Source organism: Glycine soja, chromosome 18, assembly GCF_004193775.1.
Source record: "Glycine soja cultivar W05 chromosome 18, ASM419377v2, whole genome shotgun sequence".
In the NCBI taxonomy this organism is placed as follows: Eukaryota; Viridiplantae; Streptophyta; class Magnoliopsida; order Fabales; family Fabaceae; genus Glycine; species Glycine soja.
Genome location: NC_041019.1, coordinates 17,894,707 through 17,904,356, shown reverse-complemented (window position 1 = coordinate 17,904,356; position 9,650 = coordinate 17,894,707). Strand labels below are relative to the sequence as shown.

Here is a 9,650-nt window from a genome sequence, read left to right as displayed (position 1 = left end):
CTACTTAATCATCAAATAATCCAATTGCCAATTTTTAAAAGTGGACACAAAATTGGGAATAAAAACACATTATTAATTATAAGTAAAAGATAATACTAAATTTCCTAAAGTAACTCTTAAAAAAAATCCAAAAGTAACTCTTCAAAAAATGTTTCCTAAAGTAATGTACCAATAACATAAGTGGTTCTTTTTTCACAGAAGTATCAAGTTAAAACAAATCATAAACATCATAACCATTTATGTCTTCAATAACTTTATTGTTCTCTCCTTTGACTGTGATGAATAATTCAAATTATTGTGTAGCAATAGCCTTCTCCACACCCATTCTTCCATCTCTTCATCATTTCTTGTTAAGTGTCTTTTATTGATGTTTAGCCATTAAAGCCTCATATTTAGCCTTCAATCAATCAACCTCTCCTAATGATTTTTCATTGCAATAAATGCCATTTAAACTAAAAGATACCTACCAACATGTTGTTCGTCCGAGTGACACAAGACTGGGATCTCTTAAAAAAGTTTTGGATTAGAGTCTTGTGGATAGAAAAAATACGGTTGGGAAGAGAGACCCTACTAATAATGGTAAGCCAAGTTCCTTGATGGAGATTAGTTATCAGCAAAATCAGTGGATTCTTCACACCAATGACATGGTTACCCAAAATATGCATCATTTCTTGTGGATGTCTTGCACAACATTTAACTATATGTTATTATCAAATTGTTAGGTAAATTGTTGAATACTGCTCTCACCATTTTGGCATTTTCTTTTAATTATTTGTGTTTGGTACATTTCTTGAAAATATAGTTAATAATCATAACTTTTTCTAATAGAAAAATAACTTCACATGTTAGCATTTTCATATAATTATATCTTTCGTACTTTTTCATTGAGCCACTCATTCAACTTCCCTTTAAGATTATGAAATGAATCTTAAAGATCAAAACATGTTTGTGCCTTGTCTATCTCCACCCTCTTAAAAAAATTACACTTAGATATGATATTTTTGTAGATTGTTAACTCAGCTGAAACTTATCATGGAATGTAACACCTCCAATTATGAAAATTGAAAATAACATTGTGATTTATGTTTAAGGTTGCTCTTAGAAATTATTAATTATAAGTTACCTTTATATTAAGAACTTATATGAACAAAATGACAGGAACTAGATTGGTAGCTAAGGCCCCATGGTAGGTCAAAGTTCACCAAGCGCCCCCTCCCCCCAACCCACACCCCACACGATTTCAAAAGGGAAGGAAAGATAGAGAGAGGGGAGAGAAATATAATGAGAGGAGATGGGGAAGAACATAAAAGGTGGGAGGAGGAGCAAAAATCTTCATGGCTAAAACTCAAATCCATGCTTGCCCTAAGGTGAATGTTTCCCCTTGTTTTCCTTTACCCCTTGAATATAATATTTCCCCTATTCTTCACTTCTTCCCCTTTTAAAATTTAGGTTTGGGTATTTATGGTTCTTTTTAATGATTATGCATGATTGAATTAATGGGTAGATTATGTGATTAGAAATGTAATATAACTTATTAGGGACTGATTATGGTGTTTAAGAGAGATTGGAGCCAAGTGTGGCCATGGAAATGGAAATTCACACTCCTTCACAATATACAAGTTTCTAGATTTTGCTCAGTGAACATTGTTCTTGGTAAGCAACACTTGAGTTGTAGGGTTTTAGAGGATTTTTGGTAAGCGAGACCATTGCTCACCCAACAAAAATCAAGAGTTTTAGGTTTATTACCTGTAACACTATGATTTTCATAATGTTTTATTAAGTGTTTTAATTAGATTGCAAGAGTAATTAAATTTAATTTAAGTGTCTGTAATTAATTTAGTAATTAAGAGAGGATGATTTGTAGTGGTTATATCTATGTTTATATGTATGTTTATGCTTAAACAAGGTTGTAAGTGTGATTAGGTTGTTTTAGAGTGTTTGGGCCTAGGTGAGAAGGCCTTGAGTGATGGGAATAGGGTGGGTGAATTTAGTGAGTTGTGGGATGCAAACCAAAACCTTTGCATAATCTGAACCAACCTCATAAACACACCTCATTTCTTCTTTCTTCATCCCTAAGGGAGCTCTCTCTTTGGAAGCTTGGATCCTTGATTTACCTTGTTGAAAAGAGCATCTTTCTTACTCTTTTTTATTGTTTGGGGTTGTTTCTCTTCCATTTGAAGTTCCATTTTCGTTTTCCTTCATAGAGCACCCATGGGGGGCGGGGGGATTCATGAAAGTGCTCACTTTTTTGGTTTTAATGTTGTCTTTGTTTGATGATGGATTTTGGGTAGTGACCTGTGGTGTGGTGGTTGAGTGGTATCTTGGACCCAAAGCCCTCTCATTTTCCCTTTCTTCCTCTTAGATTTTGCTTCTTGGTTTATAGAGATAAGGGAAACTTACTTCTTTCTCTTATTTTGGATACATTTAAATTCATTGTTGAACATTTTGGGTTGAAAAGAATGATTTTGTTTTGATGAAAGATGATCTCTTGACTTAAAAATCATAACTTTATGTAGTTTTGAATCATTTTAATCGATTACATCATGTGGTAATCAGTTAAAATGAACTCCAGAGGTTGATTTTTGGGTTTTGTGCTGGTTGTAATAGATTACATAGAATTGTAATCGATTAATTTGAGCCCAGGAACTGTTTTGTTGACCCGAGCTCTATTGTAATTGATTAGAATGGTCAAAAATTAGTTATAGAGTCCAAATTTGAAATAGTGATCTGCATGGACATTGTAGCCCTGGATGTTTGCTAACTAATGGCTTTGGTCTCACTTAAAAATATTGTCTATAACTCTAGAAATGATCAAATTGTTGAAAAAAGGTCAAGTTGTCGGTAATAAGTAAAAGTTTCATATAAATTGTAATTTTAGGCATAGTATCCTTCCAAACATGGCCTTTATGTAAACATAAAATTTGGAGATAATATTCTTGGCTTTCAAATGAGACAATAGTCAACTTAATTAAGTTAGTATATCTTTAACTATCATGTTTATTAGATATGAAGGTCATAGGCACATAATAGAAAACAAATGAGATAGTAACACAAAACTTATGAGATGTTTTGATAATCTTAAACATGAAGTATAGAGTTGTTATAAATGATATTTATGATGCATGGAAAATTTATCATGTTGTTGAGAATATTATATTGAAGATGAGATAATTATGTTAATTGATGGATGTCTTGAGTTGTGTTGGTTGATTTCTTAATGATGATATGAGATGTGGTTGAAATGAAGTTGTTGTATGATTAGAGTTTACTTTATGTTGAGATCATGAGATTCATATTCATGAGTTTTTAGTGAGTTATTTGTAAGAATTCAAGGTATTGAAATGTTTTGTTATATGCTTATTAAACTATATATGGGTTCATGAGTGTGATGAGCATATTAATGGTGAATCTATGATATTATAAGCTCTTATGATATTGATTTTTGTGAATGAATTTGTGATAACGTGTGATTGTTGTGGATGATGATGTTTTGAGAACCACCCATATGTGTGAAAAGGAGTTAACTATATCCTTAGGGAATATTTATTTTTTGTTTGAAAAATGGTATACTTGGGAGGGTGAGTTCCATGCTAGAACTCTTTCTTACTAAAGTGACCCAAGGGTCTCGCTAGTGGGATATTTTCCCAAATACCACCCCTATGTTTTGACTTTGAATGACATGTTGAGGTGTTGAGAACTACTTTCTAAGGGGATTAGTGACCCTTTTAGTGCATATGAAATGAATTGTTGTTGATGGTGAAACTTAGTTCCTTGAGATCTCATAACCTTAAGGAATCTAAGTTTAATTAGTTGTTGGTTGTAAGTAGGAATGTAAGTTAGGTATGCTAAGAAGGCCCTCAACCTAGCCCTAGAGGTTTTCATGATGGCTAACACTAGAGGGGCCTATAGAATAGATGAGTAGGCGAACTCCTAGAGAGGTTAAGGTTAATGCATACCTTATAGAGGTAAGCCACTACCCACACTCATCTATTTTTGATAAAACAACAAATCCTCCACATGATTAACTTGGGTCTCCCTGAATAGTCAGATCATAGAATGCGACTATGTTAAGGGATGTGCTTAGGTTAATTGCTCATGTAGTGTAAATCTCCATGAAGTAAAGTCTGTCTTTGGTGTTGATGATTGATGCACTACTAGAAAAATAGCTTTTTACGGCGGTTATTAAGTGCTTTTAACGACGGTTGTAAACCGTCGTTGTATATAATGTCATTGAAACGCAACTACTTTTTACGTCGGTTATTATAATAATCGTCTTTGAAAGTTAGAACAATTCAAAGACGATTTTTACGTAATAACCGTCTTTAAATGTAGTGTCTGGTTCAACATTCAAAGACGATTATTACGTAATAACCGTCTTTGAATGTAATGTCTGGTTCAGCATTCAAAGACGGTTTTTACGTAATAACCGTCTTTGAATGCAGTGTCTGGTTCAACATTCAAAGACGGTTATTACGTAATAACCGTCTTTGAAAGCAGTGTCTGATTTGACATTTGAATTCAAGGTATTTACTCATGGCTGAGAGTCTGAGACAACAAATTATAGAATTCCAGGGAACAGTTACTAGTAAGTAATACCATGGAGTCTATCTTAATTTTAGCATTTGTAAAAACACACCATCACCAGACAAAATTAGGAAGCTCTAAAATGGCTTCAGTACTTTACTCATGGCTTTTAGTAGGAGGAATCATCACATTTCAAAGGAAATAAAATTAGGATTACAATAACTCAGTATCTGATTGTAAATACCTCTAATCAAATGCATAGGGATCCTCTGCATATGGATTAAGAGACCCTTTTGAAGGATGAGGATGGCCTCCTCCTTTGATGCTCTGCATCAGTGATGTGCAAAAAAGAAAAATCATATAGAGTATTACTACAGCACACCAGAAAACAGCATAGCATATGCAAAAACACTTATATGTCACCATTAACAAAAGTATGAATACTTCTTTTCTATTATAATTAACTATTTTCATATATAAATTAATAAATTAGAAATGGAGTAATCCTATCATATGAAAATCATTATGCTAATTTTCAAATTCAATTGAAATTCATTACAAAGGTTGATTAAATTTGCACTCACTGAACCCTGTCTAATGTATTCTAACACTTAGATACCAGATCATCATCAAATTCATATGCTCATCACATTTGCCACGAATAAAAATTGGTTAGATATCTTAATCACTCATAACCCATCTTTTCAGCAGAACTTTTAAGCATACATGATATCAGAATAAAAAAACAAATTGCAATTGGAATATCCTTACACTCATGAAACCACTAAATAGTAAGTGTAGTTACTTTCTATAGTGTTCATCTTTAAGATAGTAAGGAGCTTGAAAAGAAGCATGATTAAAGTAACAGATACCAAATCACAACCAAACCAATGTCTATCAGTTAAAGACACACACACACTATTTCTGCTGCTATGACATGAAGCCTTCAGAGCACTGTCTTCACCCTTCCCTTTGTGATGTGCAAAAATCATCAATAAAAATCTTTTCAACTTAAATTTTGAAACATCTATGATATGAGAAGTGGTACCAATCAAATTTATCTAATATCATGCTAGTAAATAGTTATGCCTTTAGTAACAAGATTATGCCTGTTTCATAAGTGACAATTTTAGCATGAAGACAATGCATATGTGAACCAGTGGGTCTTTATTTGCATCACCCTTCTATGTATTTAAGTTCACAATTCTCAGGCTTGTGTTGAAAGAATATTAAAGAAGCACATTTAGGTATACAAGAAATGTCTTCTCATTTCCCCAACTGTGCCTACCAAATGATAAATGTAATATGTCAAACCAAACTACCAAAGGTATCCCAACATGAAAATTAGCAAATATGGCATCCATTTGAAGACAGACACAGACAAATAGATTGAAACACAAGTCAACCTGTTTTGAATTCACTTCTTGGTCCTCTTTGGGCTTGTCACTCATCACTTTCCACTGCAACTGCAACAAAGCCCTTTGCCTGTCTTCCTGTAATATATTCCAAAGAATAAATATAATAATAAAAATTATGACAAGAAATTAATTTATCATATCAGGGTATTCCATACTTTGGATTTTTGAAGATGCAACTCCTCTTCCAGCTTCCGACACTCATCTAAAGATATTTTTAATACACATAAATTATAAAATCCAATTAATTTGTTACAAATTGGGCTTGAGAACTAATCTATATAAAGTGTGCTTGTAAAACCGTTTGATCCTCCATTACACACGTTTCAAGATACCAACACAAAAGCAACACACTTGTTTCTTTTTTTTAAAATATTGGTTACGTTTGGAAAAACAATAACCCAAACACACATTATGTGATCCACCTTACCTCAAGCACTAGATTAATCTAAGTTTGGTCAGGTTATCACACCTCAACTAGGAACACAATTACTATACTTAATTCTTCCAATTTGATATTTAACATTCTCTGTTATTAAATGTTCGTGCATTTTATCTTTATTCAATTCAGCTGGAATTGATTTTTCCTTCACTTAACTTAAACTATTTTGTATAATATTTAAAACCACAAGGTTCTTAATTTGCTTTCTAATACCTTCACTCAATACAGGCCCTTAAATTCTATGCAAATCAAAGACAATAATTTGATCAACTGGTGGAGATTTCTGTTGTTACTTTGGTCATAGATGGTGGCTGTGAAAATGGATTTTCCCTTTGTTCTGCAATTGTAAGTTTTATACTTCAAAAAGATGGAATTAAGTAAACCAGAGATATCTATAAACAGTATGTGTTGTGGAATTGGCTTAGGGTGTTGTTTTCCAAAAATACGATCCCACAGGAGATTTTTTATCTTGTTTCTACAATTCCTCAACTGTTTCTCATTGCAGATTTCTAGCATTACTGCACCCTGGCCTTGCTTTATATAGGCATTGCATTGACCTGGAAACAAACCTTGCATCAATAGGAGATAAATAAATGGTCTCGTAAATGCCAGGAAATTATAAGAATCTGCACTTGAAACTTGTGACCAAAATGTCAGCTTGTGGCAAGATTACTATGGTATGGAGACCAAGTTAAAGGCTTTTCTTTTCCTTTTTCCCGGGGTACTACTACTGCTGAAACTGACAAAATATGTCTTTAATCGGTCTCCTATTATTATTTTTTTAATTCTTTGTTGGGTTTGGTTTGAACTATTGTTTAGCAGATAGTTTATCATATGAAGCATCCATGACTATATTTTTTGGAGTTGATTATGCATATGGAACATCAGAAAAGGTCACTGCTGTCTATTGCGTGCGTGAAGAGTACTCAAAGATGCTAGTGAATTTGTCCCTTCCTCAGATATGTCATATGTGTTATCCAAATTACAACCATGGCGATTGGAATTCAATTTTGAACACTTTGTTTATTTGGTTTTTCTTCAGAAATTTTTTGTTTTTGACAAGTCTAGTCTAGACTCAAATTTGTTTTTCCTCCACAAGAGGTGAGGAATAGAGCTTCCTCCTCTTCTCCCAAAAGCTAATTAACTGTATTATACCCTCGCACCCCTGTATGCATATGTTGCGTAATGCTTATGAGAAAGATGTTTAGAGGTATCGTAAGTATATTATTCCTATACACAATGGTGCCAGTGCGGTAATGCTTTTAAAAGACATTCAAATATAATAGTGTCAAGTAACCGTGTGCAGGCATATTAAGTTGCAGGTGGAAAAATGATTGCAAGTAGCAACAACAACAATTATGATAGATAGTATTCTTTTTGGGAAGGAGGGACATACTGCTAGAAACATATATAAAAGGGAAAGAAAAGAAAATTTTGAAGAAAAAAAAACTCAAGGATTGCAATCTCAGTTAGCCACACCCTTCATAAAATATGCACTAAGAGCACAAAAGCCTTTCCACTGAAGTCTCACCTCATAGTTGATTGGGGTGTACACAAGATGGTGATGAATATAATGCTTAACTAGAGAATGCATTCATTAACCTGTATGACAGCTTAGAACGAGGCAACTGAGATCCAGCTAGCAGAATTGACCAACAAAATAAAGTTAACACTTAACATTGTTGGTGATGATGCAAGTGATACTGACTTGGTGTGATCACAAATTATAGAGCTCGTAGAGGAGAGGGGTTGTTCCATAGAAGTATAAAGCCATTGTTATTGATTAAGATTATCGATATAAATGGGGAACGTGTATTATAGGAAGCATGGAAGTATCTTACCGGAACTAGAGTTAACAGTTAGGATGGTACCATTCAGATACAACTAAGTGAAATAACAAACTAAAAAGCTTAACTAAGAACTATCAGTTGTATAACTCCTGTTACTGTTTGCTTCTAGAATGCTCAGGATTGAACCATTTCTGAAATAATTCAAAGAGGTTTGGCCTTGAAAGAGTGGAATGATTGGAATATAAAGAATTGTGAAGTGTGGGTTTGAAAGAGGTAAGAATCGTAATTATTTTCGTCCAATTTTTACTCTCTCTTCTCGTTTCTTTTATACTCATTTACATGTTGTAGTCTCTTTTGTGGCTCAAAGGAAAAGTAATCAATTTAGAAGTGACAAGGTGGTTAGGATATTTAAGGTAGGAGAGAAAGTCACTTAGTATATATTCATGGCAGTATTATACTGCCAGTATAAGAAGTAGAGATATTTTTCTTGAAATAGAGTCCCTAACTCATAAGTGGTTGTTTGTCTTATGTCATTTTAAGCATTAATTTTGAATCAGTGGAAGGTAAAACAGATTTTTTTTTCTTCAACGAACTAACCTAGACTCTCTTGTTAAAAGAAATTCTTAATGAATCTTGTCATGTTTTGTTTTTTATAATCATTGATATTTGCTGAGTTTTTAGTCTTTTATTTTAATTTGTTTGACTTTTTTCAATATTTGTTTGTAACTTAGTTGTTTGCAGTTAAATTAATATATATATATAACAAAAGTCACTATTTCATTCTAAACAATGTTTTTTTAAAAACATTGTTTAGAATGCTGAGGGGGAAGCACTTAAAGATTCTTCTGGGAAGAGTTGTGATGATGATGTGAAAGAACTATGTGAAAAGAAGGCTAGAGTTGCACAAAATAGTACTGCTAACATATGTGGAAAGCAATTGCTGAAGCAAAAGAAAGATGACTCCGAGAGTGAAGAAGGTTCCAAAGAAAATTTGCATTCATGTGAGAGCCCGAAGAGGTCAAGCTACAAACAGTCACAGCCTTGCAGAAAGGGTAACCATCATCTTAACACATTAATGTTTATTACTAGAAACCCGCTTTTTATTGATAAATTACAGTTATAACACTTTTTGTTTGCAGGTGAGGAGAGAAAAGATTAGTGAGCGAATGAGGTTGCTTCAAGAACTTGCTCCAGGATGCGATAAGGTTATTTGAGATGATTGTATTTGTCATGATTTCTATTCATAGATGATTTCTGGTATATTAATTTTATGTTATCATTGGCTTTCAGAAAACGGGTAAAGCGATAATGCTGGATGAGATTATAAACTATGTGCAATCACTGCAACAACAGGTTGAGGTATGCTGTTATGTATTTAGTCTTGCACTCTTACAAATAGCAACTTTTTTGTATTTTTCTGGGAATGGTGTTGATTCTAGGCTTAGTTATTCTTGGTGGGATCATACCCCAAGTTTTGTT

General features: G+C 33.3%; 1 long non-coding RNA gene across 1 annotated transcript; it reads right to left on the bottom strand.

Annotated features, from left to right (window-relative positions):
• Positions 1 to 4,674: 4,674 nt before the first annotated feature.
• On the bottom strand, positions 4,675 to 6,146 carry LOC114394938. Its single transcript, XR_003662886.1, has 3 exons — positions 6,098 to 6,146; positions 5,931 to 6,017; positions 4,675 to 4,851 (listed from the first exon to the last, which is right to left on the bottom strand). It is a non-coding gene; the product is annotated as an uncharacterized LOC114394938 (long non-coding RNA).
• Positions 6,147 to 9,650: the final 3,504 nt, after the last annotated feature.